Below are 16578 nucleotides of genomic sequence, written 5' to 3' on the forward strand. Positions count from 1 at the left end.
CGGAACAAATAAAAAAAATTGATAAAATAAATTGTCTTTAACAAAAAATATAGGAAAGCATATTATTAAACATGAGATCAGGGTTTGGAAATGAATTATTTTTTAATATGCTGACAAAATTTGTTTTACCTAAAATTGAAATTGAAATTCAAATTCTCCAACACCATACTAAACGAATTTAAAGAAAGTAACTTTAAACACCCTTAAAATAATATAGCCACGCGGTGAAAATAACAACACGCACGCCGCCAATATTTCGTTCGAAGCAACGCAACTAGTAGTCCAAATTAGGAGTGTCATACCGTGTTAAGTTCGAAATAAAATTTCTAATTGACTGGCTCTTTTCAACCTAAAAACTTCCGTATCTTAAAATTGTTGGCAAAAAAAAAAAACTTGTCTTACCCTCTGTAAAAAACTAAATCTACACGAAAATGATGAGGATGGCTAGCTAAGTATTGATTGGGATTTATATTTAAAAAAAAAAACAGTAATTCTTTTGGGTGAGACCCGCTAATTTTGCACCAAATAATACTAGTATTTTGTCCAAAACAAAGCAACAAATGGCCCGAACGAAAAGTGTCACACCGCGTTGAATTCGTAACAAAATTGTGAATCGATTGGCATTAAAAACTGTATAACTTAGTTTTTGACAAATTTTGGCAAACAAAAAAAGTGATGTAACCCCTTAACAAAAATCCCAAAAACGGCACATTAATGAATGTCTCCTAAATGTACACGAAAACGAAGTGGATCGTTAGCTCAGCTTGTTAGCCAGTTGAAACAGATATTCTTTTAACTGAGACCCTCAATTGAGCGTAGCAGCGACAACAAAATCACCGAAATATTTATGTTTTAGCCATTACCTAAGAATCCTAATTTTCCACCAAATTATATCAGTATATTGTCCGAAACAACGCAAAAAATAGTCCACACGAGGAGTGTCACGCCGCGTTGAGTTCGTAACAAAATTTCGAATCGATTGGCATTCAAAACTGAATAATTCAGATTTTGACAATTTTTAGCAAAAAAAATTAAAGTGATGTCACCCCTTAAGAAAATGAAAAAATTGTACAAAAATGTATGTCTCCTAAAATTACCCGAAAATGAAGAGGATCGTTAGCTCAGGTTGTTAGCTAGTTAAAACAGTCGTTCTTTTAGCTGATACCCTCAATTGGGCGTAGCAGCGACAAAAACATCACCGAAATATTTATGTTTTTGCCATTATCTAAGAATCCTAATTTTGCACCAAATAATATCGTATTTTGTCCGAAACAACGCAACAAATAGTCCAAAAGACGAGTGTCACGCCGCGTTGTATTCGTTACCAAAATTCGAACCGATTGGCATTCAAAACTGGATAATTTAGTTTTTGACAATTTTTGCCAAAAAAAAAACGTGATGTAACCCCTTATAAAAAATGCCAAAAATGCACATTTATGTACCCGTAAATGAAGTGGATCGTTAGCTCACGTTGTTAGCCAGTCAAAACAGTCGTTCTTTTAGCTGAGACCCTCAATTGGGCATAGCAGCGACAAAAAAATCAATGAATTATTTATGTTTCTGCCATTAGCTAAGAATCCTAATTTTGCACCAAATAATATCAGAATTTTGTACGAAACAACGCAACAAATAGTCCAAACGAGGAGTGTCAAGCCGCGTTGAGTTCGTAACCAAATTTCGAATCGATTGGCATTCAAAACTGCATAATTTAGTTTTTGACAATTTTTGGTCAAAAAAAAACGTGATGTAACCCCTTATAAATAATCCCAAAAATGCCTAATAATGTACGTCTCCTAAAATTACCCGAAAATGAAGTGGATCGTTAGCTCAGCTTGTTAGCCAGTTGAAACAGATATTCTTTTAGCTGATACCCTCAATTGGGCGTAGCAGCGACAAAAAAATCAATGAAATATTTATGTTTTAGCCATTAGCTAAGAATCCTAATTTTGCACCAAATAATATCGTATTTTGTCCGATACAACGCAACAAATAGTCCAAACGAAGAGTGGCACGCCGCGTTGAGTTCGTAACAAATTTTCGAATCGATTAACATTCGAAACTGGATAATTTAGTTTTTGACAAGTTTTGTCAAAAAAAAAGTGATGTAATCCCTTATAAAAAATCCCAAAAATGCCCATCAATGTATGTCTCCTAAATGTACCCGAAATTTAAGTGGATCGTTAGCAGCGACAAAAAAATCACCGAAATATTTATGTTTTAGCCATTAGCTAAGAATCCTAATTTTACACCAAATTATATCTGTATTTTGTCCGAAACAAAGCGACAAAAAAATCAATGAAATATTTATGTTTTTGCCATTAGCTAAGAATCCTAATTTTGCACCAAATAATATCAGTATTTTGTCCGAAACAACGCAACAAATACTCCAAACGACGAGTGTCACGCCGCGTTGGGTTCGTAACAAAATTACGAATCGATTGGCATTCAAAACTAGATAATTTAGTTTTTGTCAATTTTTGGCCAAAAAAAACGTAATGTAACCCCTTATAAATAATCCCAAAAATGCCCATTAATGTACGTCTCCTAAAATTACCCGAAAATGAACTGGCGTAGCAGCGACAAAAAAATCACCAAAATATTTATGTTTTTGCCATTAGCTAAGAATCCTAATTTTGCACCAAATAATATCAGTATTTTGTCCGAAACAACGCAACAAATACTCCAAACGACGAGTGTCACGCCGCGTTGGGTTCGTAACAAAATTACGAATCGATTGGCATTCAAAACTAGATAATTTAGTTTTTGTCAATTTTTGGCCAAAAAAAACGTAATGTAACCCCTTATAAATAATCCCAAAAATGCCCATTAATGTACGTCTCCTAAAATTACCCGAAAATGAACTGGATCGTTAGCTCAGGTTGTTATCCAGTTAAAACAGATATTCTTTTAGCTGATACCCTCAAAAAAATCACCGAAATATTTATGATTTAGCCATTAGCTAGGAATCCTATTTTCCACCAAATAACATCAGTATTTTGTCCGAAACAACGCAACAAATAGTCCAAACGAAGAGTGGCACGCCGCGTTGAGTTCGTAACAAATTTTCGAATCAATTAACATTCGAAACTGGATAATTTAGTTTTTGACAAGTTTTGTCAAAAAAAAAGTGATGTAATCCCTTATAAAAAATCCCAAAAATGCCCATCAATGTATGTCTCCTAAATGTACCCGAAAAATAAGTGGATCGTTAGCAGCGACAAAAAAATCACCGAAATATTTATGTTTTTGTCATTAGCTAAGAATCCTAATTTTCCACCAAATAATATCAGTATTTTGTCCGAAACAACGCAACAAATAGTCCAAACGAAGAGTGTCACGCCGCGTTGGGTTCGTAACAAAATTACGAATCGATTGGCATTCAAAACTAGATAATTTAGTTTTTGACAACTTTTGGCAAAAAAAAAACGTGACGTAACCCCTTATAAAAAATCCCAAAAATTACCATTAATGTATGTCTCCTAAATGTACCCGAAAATAAAGTGGATCGTTAGGTCAGGTCAGCCTGTCAGCCAGTCAAAGCAGTTATTCTTTTAGCTGGGACCTTAAATTAGGTGTAGCAGCTACAAAAAAAGCACCGAAATATTTAAGTTTTTGCCACTAGCTAAGAATTCTAGTTTTCCACCAAATAATCAGTATTTTGTCCGAGACAACGCAAAAAATAGTCCAAACGACAAGTGTCACGCCGCGTTGAGCTCGTAACAAAATTACGAATCGATTGGCATTCAAAACTAGATAATTTAGTTTTTGACAACTTTTGGCAAAAAAAAAACGTGACGTAACCCCTTATAAAAAATCCCAAAAATTACCATTAATGTATGTCTCCTAAATGTACCCGAAAATGAAGTGGATCGTTAGCTCACGTTGTTAGTCAGTCAAAACAGTTATTCTTTTAGCTGAGACCCTGAATAAGGAGTAGCAGCGACAAAAATATCACCGAAATATTTATGTTTTTGCCATTAGCTAAGAATCCAAATTTTGCACCAAATAATATCAGAATTTTGTACGAAACAACGCAACAAATAGTCCAAACGACGAGTGTCACGCCGCGTTGAGTTCGTAGCAAAATTTCGAATCGATTGGCATTCAAAACTGAATAATTTAGATTTCGACAATTTTTAGCAAAAAATTAACGTGATGTCACCCCTTAAAAAAATGAAAAAATTGTCCAAAAATGTATGTCTCCTAAAATTACCCGAAAATGAAGAGGATCATTAGCTCAGTTTGTTAGCTAGCTAAAACAGATATTCTTTTAGCTGATACCCTCAATTGGGCGTAGCAGCAACCAAAATATCACCGAAATATTTATGTTTTTGCCATTAGCTAAGAATGCTAATTTTGCACCAAATAATATCAGTATTTTGTCCGAAACAACGCAACAAATAGTCCAAAAGACGAGTGTCACGCCGCGTTGTATTCGTTACCAAAATTCGAACCGATTGGCATTCAAAACTGGATAATTTAGTTTTTGACAATTTTTGCCAAAAAAAAACGTGATGTAACCCCTTATAAAAAATGCCAAAAATGCACATTTATGTACCCGTAAATGAAGTGGATCGTTAGCTCACGTTGTTAGCCAGTCAAAACAGTCGTTCTTTTAGCTGAGACCCTCAATTGGGCATAGCAGCGACAAAAAAATCAATGAATTATTTATGTTTCTGCCATTAGCTAAGAATCCTAATTTTGCACCAAATAATATCAGAATTTTGTACGAAACAACGCAACAAATAGTCCAAACGAGGAGTGTCAAGCCGCGTTGAGTTCGTAACCAAATTTCGAATCGATTGGCATTCAAAACTGCATAATTTAGTTTTTGACAATTTTTGGTCAAAAAAAAACGTGATGTAACCCCTTATAAATAATCCCAAAAATGCCTAATAATGTACGTCTCCTAAAATTACCCGAAAATTAAGTGGATCGTTAGCTCAGCTTGTTAGCCAGTTGAAACAGATATTCTTTTAGCTGATACCCTCAATTGGGCGTAGCAGCGACAAAAAAATCAATGAAATATTTATGTTTTAGCCATTAGCTAAGAATCCTAATTTTGCACCAAATAATATCGTATTTTGTCCGATACAACGCAACAAATAGTCCAAACGAAGAGTGGCACGCCGCGTTGAGTTCGTAACAAATTTTCGAATCGATTAACATTCGAAACTGGATAATTTAGTTTTTGACAAGTTTTGTCAAAAAAAAAGTGATGTAATCCCTTATAAAAAATCCCAAAAATGCCCATCAATGTATGTCTCCTAAATGTACCCGAAAATTAAGTGGATTGTTAGCAGCGACAAAAAAATCACCGAAATATTTATGTTTTTGTCATTAGCTAAGAATCCTGATTTTCCACCAAATTATATCAGTATTTTGTCCTAAACAAGGCAACAAATTATCCAACCGAAGAGTGTCACGCCGCGTTGGGTTCGTAACAAAATTACGAATCGATTGGCATTCAAAACTGGATAATTTAGTTTTTGACAATTTTTGGCCAAAAAAAAAGGTAATGTAACCCCTTATAAATAATCCCAAAAATGCCCATTAGTGTATGTCTCCTAAATGTACCCGATAATTAAGTGGATCGTTAGCAGCGACAAAAAAAATCACCGAAATATTTATGTTTTTGTCATTAGCTAAGAATCCTAATTTTCCACCAAATTATATCAGTATTTTGTCCGAAACAACGCAAAAAATAGTCAAAACGAGGAGTGTCAAGCCGCGTTGAGTTCGTAACCAAATTTCGAGTCGATTGGCATTCAAAACTGGATAATTTAGTTTTTGACAATTTTTGGCCAAAAAAAAACGTGATGTAACCCCTTATAAATAATCCCAAAAATGCCCAATAATGAACGTCTCCTAAAATTACCCGAAAATGAAGTGGATCGTTAGCTCAGGTTGTTATCCAGTTAAAACAGATATTCTTTTAACTGAGACCCTCAATTGAGCGTAGCAGCGACAAAAAAATCAATGAAATATTTATGTTTTTGCCATTAGCTAAGAATCCTAATTTTGCACCAAATAATATCAGTATTTTGTCCGAAACAACGCAACAAATAGTCCAAACGAAGAGTGTCACGCCGCGTTGGGTTCGTAACAAAATTACGAATCGATTGGCATTCAAAACTAGATAATTTAGTTTTTGACAACTTTTGGCAAAAAAAAACGTGACGTAACCCCTTATAAAAAATCCCAAAAATTACCATTAATGTATGTCTCCTAAATGTACCCGAAAATAAAGTGGATCGTTAGGTCAGGTCAGCCTGTCAGCCAGTCAAAACAGTTATTCTTTTAGCTGGGACCTTAAATTAGGTGTAGCAGCTACAAAAAAAGCACCGAAATATTTAAGTTTTTGCCACTAGCTAAGAATTCTAGTTTTCCACCAAATAATCAGTATTTTGTCCGAGACAACGCAAAAAATAGTCCAAACGACAAGTGTCACGCCGCGTTGAGCTCGTAACAAAATTACGAATCGATTGGCATTCAAAACTGGATAATTTAGTTTTTGACTGTTTATGGCAAAAAAAAAAAAAAAACGTGACGTAACCTCTTATAAAAAATCCCAAAAATGCACATTAATGTATGTCTCCTAAATGTACCCGAAAATGAAGTGGATCGTTAGCTCAGCTTGTTGTTGAAACAGTTGAAACAGATATTCTTTCAGCTGATACCCTCAAAAAATCACCTAAATATTTATGATTTAGCCATTAGCTAGGAATCCTATTTTCCACCAAATAACATCAGTATTTTGTCCGAAACAACGCAACAAATAGTCCAAACGAAGAGTGGCACGCCGCGTTGAGTTCGTAACAAATTTTCGAATCAATTAACATTCGAAACTGGATAATTTAGTTTTTGACAAGTTTTGTCAAAAAAAAAGTGATGTAATCCCTTATAAAAAATCCCAAAAATGCCCATCAATGTATGTCTCCTAAATGTACCCGAAAAATAAGTGGATCGTTAGCAGCGACAAAAAAATCACCGAAATATTTGTTTTTGTCATTAGCTAAGAATCCTAATTTTAAAACAAATAATATCAGTATTTTGTCCGAAACAACGCAACAAATACTCCAAACGACGAGTGTCACGCCGCGTTGGGTTCGTAACAAAATTACGAATCGATTGGCATTCAAAACTAGATAATTTAGTTTTTGACAACTTTTGGCAAAAAAAAAACGTGACGTAACCCCTTATAAAAAATCCCAAAAATTACCATTAATGTATGTCTCCTAAATGTACCCGAAAATAAAGTGGATCGTTAGGTCAGGTCAGCCTGTCAGCCAGTCAAAACAGTTATTCTTTTAGCTGGGACCTTAAATTAGGTGTAGCAGCTACAAAAAAAGCACCGAAATATTTAAGTTTTTGCCACTAGCTAAGAATTCTAGTTTTCCACCAAATAATCAGTATTTTGTCCGAGACAACGCAAAAAATAGTCCAAACGACAAGTGTCACGCCGCGTTGAGCTCGTAACAAAATTACGAATCGATTGGCATTCAAAACTGGATAATTTAGTTTTTGACTGTTTATGGCAAAAAAAAAAAAAAAAACGTGACGTAACCCCTTATAAAAAATCCCAAAAATGCACATTAATGTATGTCTCCTAAATGTACACAGAGAAAATTATGACGTTCTGAAATTGAGAATTTGTATTCTCATTTTGAGGATGTACTCATTTTAAGTACAAAATTTGTGGAAAAAGCTCATGTTGAGAAAAGTTGCACTCATTTTAAGAAAAATATCTTGAATTGATCACAAAATTCTAAGTTTGAGGAAATGTGTTCTTCAATTTCAAACTTGAGAATTAATATTCTCATTATGAGTAATCGATAGACTCAAAAATGAGTTGATAATTCTCATAATTGGTTCTAGAGAGTTCCGTTCTGCGAACGAGACGAGAGATGAGCGGCCTTTAGTTCGTTGCGTATATGGTTGTCTCTTTCTCACTAATGGGTGTGTAAAGTGGTACGCGCCGCATTTGTGTGACTGTCATTTGCCGTGTGATTTAGCAAAGTGAAGACGTGCGCGTAACACAAAGTTAAAAAACTTTTGTAGTGAACTGGACATTCGTGCCACCCTTCCGTACCTCGAGGGTAAGTTCTTTAATTTTAACTGTATTTATAATGTGCTTAATAATGATACAATAAACAAACACTGCAAAAATATTGCCAAAGCGTGTACATCAATATTTATGTACATATGTGTGATTGTAAGTGGCGTGAAGCACGTGTCTAGTTTTGTTAGTTTTTTATGTATAATGTACATACATACATACATGCATTTTAAATGTACATTTAATAACATTCTAATTTTATTGTTTCATATTTATATATGCATATATATTTACAATATTTGCTAACAATAACGTTTTCTTTTCAGCCTCTTTGCTTTTCGCTAGACCAGACAGCTAAGGGAATAATATCATAGCCCATAACATGGAACATAAACTTAAATAAAAAATAATATAATATAATATTTTACCTTTTTTCTGGGAATGGGTGGAGCGGGTTTAAGTGCAAAAGTTCTTCATTTAAGAATTTATAAGTTCACTATCAAGAACTTGTTTCTCATTTTGAGCGCTAGAAATTTCTCAGTTTGAGAAAAGGGGATACTCGATTCTAAAATTCAAGCTAAATTATTTCTTAAAATGAGTGCAGTTTGTACTCATATTGAGGAAAAATGTTAAAAAAAGAGCACAAACGTACTCAATTTAAGTACAAATTTTTTGAGAAATTTGTACTGAAAGTGAGTATTTTGCACTCAATGTGAGAATTTTTGTTCATGCTGAATTTTTGAGTACAAAAATACTCAATTTGAGTACAAATTATTTGAATAATTCTCTCTGTGTACCCGAAAATGAAGTGGATCGTTAGCTCTGCTTGTTGTTGAAACAGTTGAAACAGATATTCTTTTAGCTGATACCCTCAAAAAATCACCGAAATATTTATGATTTAGCCATTAGCTAGGAATCCTATTTTCCACCAAATAACATCAGTATTTTGTCCGAAACAACGCAACAAATGGTCCAAACGAAGAGTGTCAAGCCGCGTTGAGTTCGTAACCAAATTTCGAATCGATTGGCATTCAAATCTGGATAATTGGGTTTTTGACAATTTTTGGTAAAAAAAAAATAATAAAAATGATGTAACCCCTTATAAAAAATCCCAAAAACGCACATTAATGTATGTCTCCTAAATGTACCCGAAAATGAAGTGGATCGTTAGCTCACGTTGTTAGTCAGTCAAAACAGTTATTCTTTTAGCTGAGACCCTGAATAAGGAGTAGCAGCGACAAAAATATCACCGAAATATTTATGTTTTTGCCATTAGCTAAGAATCCAAATTTTGCACCAAATAATATCAGAATTTTGTACGAAACAACGCAACAAATAGTCCAAACGACGAGTGTCACGCCGCGTTGAGTTCGTAGCAAAATTTCGAATCGATTGGCATTCAAAACTGAATAATTTAGATTTCGACAATTTTTAGCAAAAAATTAACGTGATGTCACCCCTTAAAAAAATGAAAAAATTGTCCAAAAATGTATGTCTCCTAAAATTACCCGAAAATGAAGAGGATCATTAGCTCAGTTTGTTAGCTAGTTAAAACAGATATTCTTTTAGCTGATACCCTCAATTGGGCGTAGCAGCAACCAAAATATCACCGAAATATTTATGTTTTTGCCATTAGCTAAGAATGCTAATTTTGCACCAAATAATATCAGTATTTTGTCCGAAACAACGCAACAAATAGTCCAAAAGACGAGTGTCACGCCGCGTTGTATTCGTTACCAAAATTCGAACCGATTGGCATTCAAAACTGGATAATTTAGTTTTTGACAATTTTTGCCAAAAAAAACGTGATGTAACCCCCTATAAAAAATGCCAAAAATGCACGTTTATGTACCCGTAAATGAAGTGGATCGTTAGCTCACGTTGTTAGCCAGTCAAAACAGTCGTTCTTTTAGCTGAGACCCTCAATTGGGCATAGCAGCGACAAAAAAATCAATGAAATATTTATGTTTTTGCCATTAGCTAAGAATCCTAATTTTGCACCAAATAATATCAGAATTTTGTACGAAACAACGCAACAAATAGTCCAAACGAGGAGTGTCAAGCCGCGTTGAGTTCGTAACCAAATTTCGAATCGATTGGCATTCAAAACTGGATAATTTAGTTTTTGACAATTTTTGGTCAAAAAAAAAAGTGATGTAATCCCTTATAAAAAATCCCAAAAATGCCCATCAATGTATGTCTCCTAAATGTACCCGAAAAATAAGTGGATCGTTAGCAGCGACAAAAAAATCACCGAAATATTTATGTTTTTGTCATTAGCTAAGAATCCTAATTTTGAAACAAATAATATCAGTATTTTGTCCGAAACAACGCAACAAATACTCCAAACGACGAGTGTCACGCCGCGTTGGGTTCGTAACAAAATTACGAATCGATTGGCATTCAAAACTAGATAATTTAGTTTTTGACAACTTTTGGCAAAAAAAAAACGTGACGTAACCCCTTAAAAAATATCCCAAAAATGACCATTAATGTATGTCTCCTAAATGTACCCGAAAATGAACTGGATCGTTAGCTCAGGTTGTTATCCAGTTAAAACAGATATTCTTTTAGCTGATACCCTCAAAAAAATCACCGAAATATTTATGATTTAGCCATTAGCTAGGAATCCTATTTTCCACCAAATAACATCAGTATTTTGTCCGAAACAACGCAACAAATAGTCCAAACGAAGAGTGGCACGCCGCGTTGAGTTCGTAACAAATTTTCGAATCAATTAACATTCGAAACTGGATAATTTAGTTTTTGACAAGTTTTGTCAAAAAAAAAAGTGATGTAATCCCTTATAAAAAATCCCAAAAATGCCCATCAATGTATGTCTCCTAAATGTACCCGAAAAATAAGTGGATCGTTAGCAGCGACAAAAAAATCACCGAAATATTTATGTTTTTGTCATTAGCTAAGAATCCTAATTTTCCACCAAATAATATCAGTATTTTGTCCGAAACAACGCAACAAATAGTCCAAACGAAGAGTGTCACGCCGCGTTGGGTTCGTAACAAAATTACGAATCGATTGGCATTCAAAACTAGATAATTTAGTTTTTGACAACTTTTGGCAAAAAAAAAACGTGACGTAACCCCTTATAAAAAATCCCAAAAATTACCATTAATGTATGTCTCCTAAATGTACCCGAAAATAAAGTGGATCGTTAGGTCAGGTCAGCCTGTCAGCCAGTCAAAGCAGTTATTCTTTTAGCTGGGACCTTAAATTAGGTGTAGCAGCTACAAAAAAAGCACCGAAATATTTAAGTTTTTGCCACTAGCTAAGAATTCTAGTTTTCCACCAAATAATCAGTATTTTGTCCGAGACAACGCAAAAAATAGTCCAAACGACAAGTGTCACGCCGCGTTGAGCTCGTAACAAAATTACGAATCGATTGGCATTCAAAACTGGATAATTTAGTTTTTGACAATTTTTGGCCAAAAAAAAAACGTGACGTAACCCCTTATAAAAAATCCCAAAAATGCACATTAATGTATGTCTCCTAAATGTACCCGAAAATGAAGTGGATCGTTAGCTCAGCTTGTTGTTGAAACAGTTGAAACAGATATTCTTTTAGCTGATACCCTCAAAAAATCACCGAAATATTTATGATTTAGCCATTAGCTAGGAATCCTATTTTCCACCAAATAACATCAGTATTTTGTCCGAAACAACGCAACAAATAGTCCAAACGAAGAGTGTCAAGCCGCGTTGAGTTCGTAACCAAATTTCGAATCGATTGGCATTCAAATCTGGATAATTAAGTTTTTGACAATTTTTGGTAAAAAAAAAAATAATAATAATGATGTAACCCCTTATAAAAAATCCCAAAAACGCACATTAATGTATGTCTCCTAAATGTACCCGAAAATGAAGTGGATCGTTAGCTCACGTTGTTAGTCAGTCAAAACAGTTATTCTTTTAGCTGAGACCCTGAATAAGGAGTAGCAGCGACAAAAATATCACCGAAATATTTATGTTTTTGCCATTAGCTAAGAATCCAAATTTTGCACCAAATAATATCAGAATTTTGTACGAAACAACGCAACAAATAGTCCAAACGACGAGTGTCACGCCGCGTTGAGTTCGTAGCAAAATTTCGAATCGATTGGCATTCAAAACTGAATAATTTAGATTTCGACAATTTTTAGCAAAAAATTAACGTGATGTCACCCCTTAAAAAAATGAAAAAATTGTCCAAAAATGTATGTCTCCTAAAATTACCCGAAAATGAAGAGGATCATTAGCTCAGTTTGTTAGCTAGTTAAAACAGATATTCTTTTAGCTGATACCCACAATTGGGCGTAGCAGCAACCAAAATATCACCGAAATATTTATGTTTTTGCCATTAGCTAAGAATGCTAATTTTGCACCAAATAATATCAGTATTTTGTCCGAAACAACGCAAAAAATAGTCCAAAAGACGAGTGTCACGCCGCGTTGTATTCGTTACCGAAATTCGAAACGATTGGCATTCAAAACTGGATAATTTAGTTTTTGACAATTTTTGCCAAAAAAAACGTTTATGTACCCGTAAATGAAGTGGATCGTTAGCTCACGTTGTTAGCCAGTCAAAACAGTCGTTCTTTTAGCTGAGACCCTCAATTGGGCATAGCAGCGACAAAAAAATCAATGAAATATTTATGTTTTTGCCATTAGCTAAGAATCCTAATTTTGCACCAAATAATATCAATATTTTGTCCGAAACAACGCAACAAATAGTCCAAACGAAGAGTGTCACGCCGCGTTGGGTTCGTATCAAAATTACGAATCGATTGGCATTCAAAACTAGATAATTTAGTTTTTGACAATCTTTGGCAAAAAAAAAAACGTGACGTAACCCCTTATAAAAAATCCCAAAAATGACCATTAATGTATGTCTCCTAAATGTACCCGAAAATAAAGTGGATCGTTAGGTCAGGTCAGCCTGTCAGCCAGTCAAAACAGTTATTCTTTTAGCTGGGACCTTAAATTAGGTGTAGCAGCTACAAAAAAAGCACCGAAATATTTAAGTTTTTGCCACTAGCTAAGAATTCTAGTTTTCCACCAAATAATCAGTATTTTGTCCGAGACAACGCAAAAAATAGTCCAAACGACAAGTGTCACGCCGCGTTGAGCTCGTAACAAAATTACGAATCGATTGGCATTCAAAACTGGATAATTTAGTTTTTGACTGTTTATGGCAAAAAAAAAAAAAACGTGACGTAACCCCTTATAAAAAATCCCAAAAATGCACATTAATGTATGTCTCCTAAATGTACCCGAAAATGAAGTGGATCGTTAGCTCAGCTTGTTGTTGAAACAGTTGAAACAGATATTCTTTTAGCTGATACCCTCAAAAAATCACCGAAATATTTATGATTTAGCCATTAGCTAGGAATCCTATTTTCCACCAAATAACATCAGTATTTTGTCCGAAACAACGCAACAAATAGTCCAAACGAAGAGTGTCAAGCCGCGTTGGGTTCGTAATAAAATTACGAATCGATTGGCATTCAAAACTGGATAATTTAGTTTTTGACAATTTTTGGCCAAAAAAAAAACGTGACGTAACCCCTTATAAAAAATCCCAAAAATGACCATTAATGTATGTCTCCTATATGTACCCTAAAATAAAGTGGATCGTTAGCTCATCTTGTTGTTGAAACAGTTGAAACAGATATTCTTTTAGCTGATACCCTCAAAAAATCACCGAAATATTTATGATTTAGCCATTAGCTAGGAATCCTATTTTCCACCAAATAACATCAGTATTTTGTCCGAAACAACGCAACAAATAGTCCAAACGAAGAGTGGCACGCCGCGTTGAGTTCGTAACAAATTTTCGAATCGATTAACATTCGAAACTGGATAATTTAGTTTTTGACAAGTTTTGTCAAAAAAAAAGTGATGTAATCCCTTATAAAAAATCCCAAAAATGCCCATTAATGTATGTCTCCTAAATGTACCCGAAAAAAAAGTGGATCGTTAGCAGCGACAAAAAAATCACCGAAATATTTATGTTTTTGCCATTAGCTAAGAATCCTAATTTTGCACCAAATAATATCAGAATTTTGTACGAAACAACGCAACAAATAGTCCAAACGAGGAGTGTCAAGCCGCGTTGAGTTCGTAACCAAATTTCGAATCGATTGGCGTTCAAAACTGGATAATTTAGTTTTTGACAATTTTTGGCCCAAAAAAACGTGATGTAACCCCTTATAAAAAATCCCAAAAATGCACATTAATGTATGTCTCCTAAATGTACCCGTAAATGAAGAGGATCGTTAGCTCACGTTGTTAGCCAGTCAAAACAGTCGTTCTTTTAGCTGAGACCCTCAATTGAGCGTAGCAGCGACAAAAAAATCAATGAAATATTTATGTTTCTGCCATTAGCTAAGAATCCTAATTTTCCACCAAATAATCAGTATTTTGTCCGAAACAACGCAACAAATAGTCCAAACAAGGAGTGTCAAGCCGCGTTGAGTTCGTAACCAAATTTCGAATCGATTGGCGTTCAAAACTGTATAATTTAGTTTTTGACTGTTTATGGCAAAAAAAAAAAAAACGTGACGTAACCCCTTATAAAAAATCCCAAAAATGCACATTAATGTATGTCTCCTAAATGTACCCGAAAATGAAGTGGATCGTTAGCTCGGCTTGTTGTTGAAACAGTTGAAACAGATATTCTTTTAGCTGATACCCTCAAAAAATCACCGAAATATTTATGATTTAGCCATTAGCTAGGAATCCTATTTTCCACCAAATAACATCAGTATTTTGTCCGAAACAACGCAACAAATAGTCCAAACGAAGAGTGTCAAGCCGCGTTGGGTTCGTAATAAAATTACGAATCGATTGGCATTCAAAACTGGATAATTTAGTTTTTGACAATTTTTGGCCAAAAAAAAAACGTGACGTAACCCCTTATAAAAAATCCCAAAAATGCACATTAATGTATGTCTCCTAAATGTACCCGAAAATGAAGTGGATCGTTAGCTCAGCTTGTTGTTGAAACAGTTGAAACAGATATTCTTTTAGCTGATACCCTCAAAAAATCACCGAAATATTTATGATTTAGCCATTAGCTAGGAATCCTATTTTCCACCAAATAACATCAGTATTTTGTCCGAAACAACGCAACAAATAGTCCAAACGAAGAGTGTCAAGCCGCGTTGAGTTCGTAACCAAATTTCGAATCGATTGGCATTCAAATCTGGATAATTGGGTTTTTGACAATTTTTGGTAAAAAAAAAAAATAATAAAAATGATGTAACCCCTTATAAAAAATCCCAAAAACGCACATTAATGTATGTCTCCTAAATGTACCCGAAAATGAAGTGGATCGTTAGCTCACGTTGTTAGTCAGTCAAAACAGTTATTCTTTTAGCTGAGACCCTGAATAAGGAGTAGCAGCGACAAAAATATCACCGAAATATTTATGTTTTTGCCATTAGCTAAGAATCCAAATTTTGCACCAAATAATATCAGAATTTTGTACGAAACAACGCAACAAATAGTCCAAACGACGAGTGTCACGCCGCGTTGAGTTCGTAGCAAAATTTCGAATCGATTGGCATTCAAAACTGAATAATTTAGATTTCGACAATTTTTAGCAAAAAATTAACGTGATGTCACCCCTTAAAAAAATGAAAAAATTGTCCAAAAATGTATGTCTCCTAAAATTACCCGAAAATGAAGAGGATCATTAGCTCAGTTTGTTAGCTAGTTAAAACAGATATTCTTTTAGCTGATACCCTCAATTGGGCGTAGCAGCAACCAAAATATCACCGAAATATTTATTTTTTTGCCATTAGCTAAGAATGCTAATTTTGCACCAAATAATATCAGTATTTTGTCCGAAACAACGCAACAAATAGTCCAAAAGACGAGTGTCACGCCGCGTTGTATTCGTTACCAAAATTCGAACCGATTGGCATTCAAAACTGGATAATTTAGTTTTTGACAATTTTTGCCAAAAAAAACGTGATGTAACCCCTTATAAAAAATGCCAAAAATGCACATTTATGTACCCGTAAATGAAGTGGATCGTTAGCTCACGTTGTTAGCCAGTCAAAACCGTCATTCTTTTAGCTGAGACCCTAAATAAGGCGTAGCAGCGACAAAAAATCACCAAAATATTTATGTTGTTGCCATTAGCTAAGAATCCTAATTTTGCACCAAATAATATCAGTTTTTTGTCCAAAACAACGCAACAAATAGTCCAAGCGAGGAGTGTCAAGCCGCGTTGAGTTCGTAACCAAATTTCGAATCGATTGGCATGCAAAACTGGATAATTTAGTTTTTGACAATTTTTGGCAAAAAAAAAACGTGATGTAACCCCTCATAAGTAATCCAAAAAAAGGCTCATTAAGGTATGTCTCCTAAATGTACCCGAAAATTAAGTGGATCGTTAGCAGCGACAAAAAAATTACCGAAATATTTATGTTTTTGCCATTAGCTAAGAATCCTAATTTTCCACCAAACAATATCAGTATTTTGTCCTAAACAACGCAACAATTTATCCAAACGAG

General features: G+C 34.4%; 1 long non-coding RNA gene across 1 annotated transcript in view; it reads right to left on the reverse strand.

The window, feature by feature from the left end:
* LOC118876810 (uncharacterized) overlaps nucleotides 1–16578 on the reverse strand; it is a 28232-nt gene that overhangs the window by 8909 nt on the left and 2745 nt on the right. The window lies entirely within an intron of this gene.

The sequence above is a fragment of the Drosophila suzukii genome, chromosome 2L (assembly GCF_043229965.1).
Source record: "Drosophila suzukii chromosome 2L, CBGP_Dsuzu_IsoJpt1.0, whole genome shotgun sequence".
In the NCBI taxonomy this organism is placed as follows: Eukaryota; Metazoa; Arthropoda; class Insecta; order Diptera; family Drosophilidae; genus Drosophila; species Drosophila suzukii.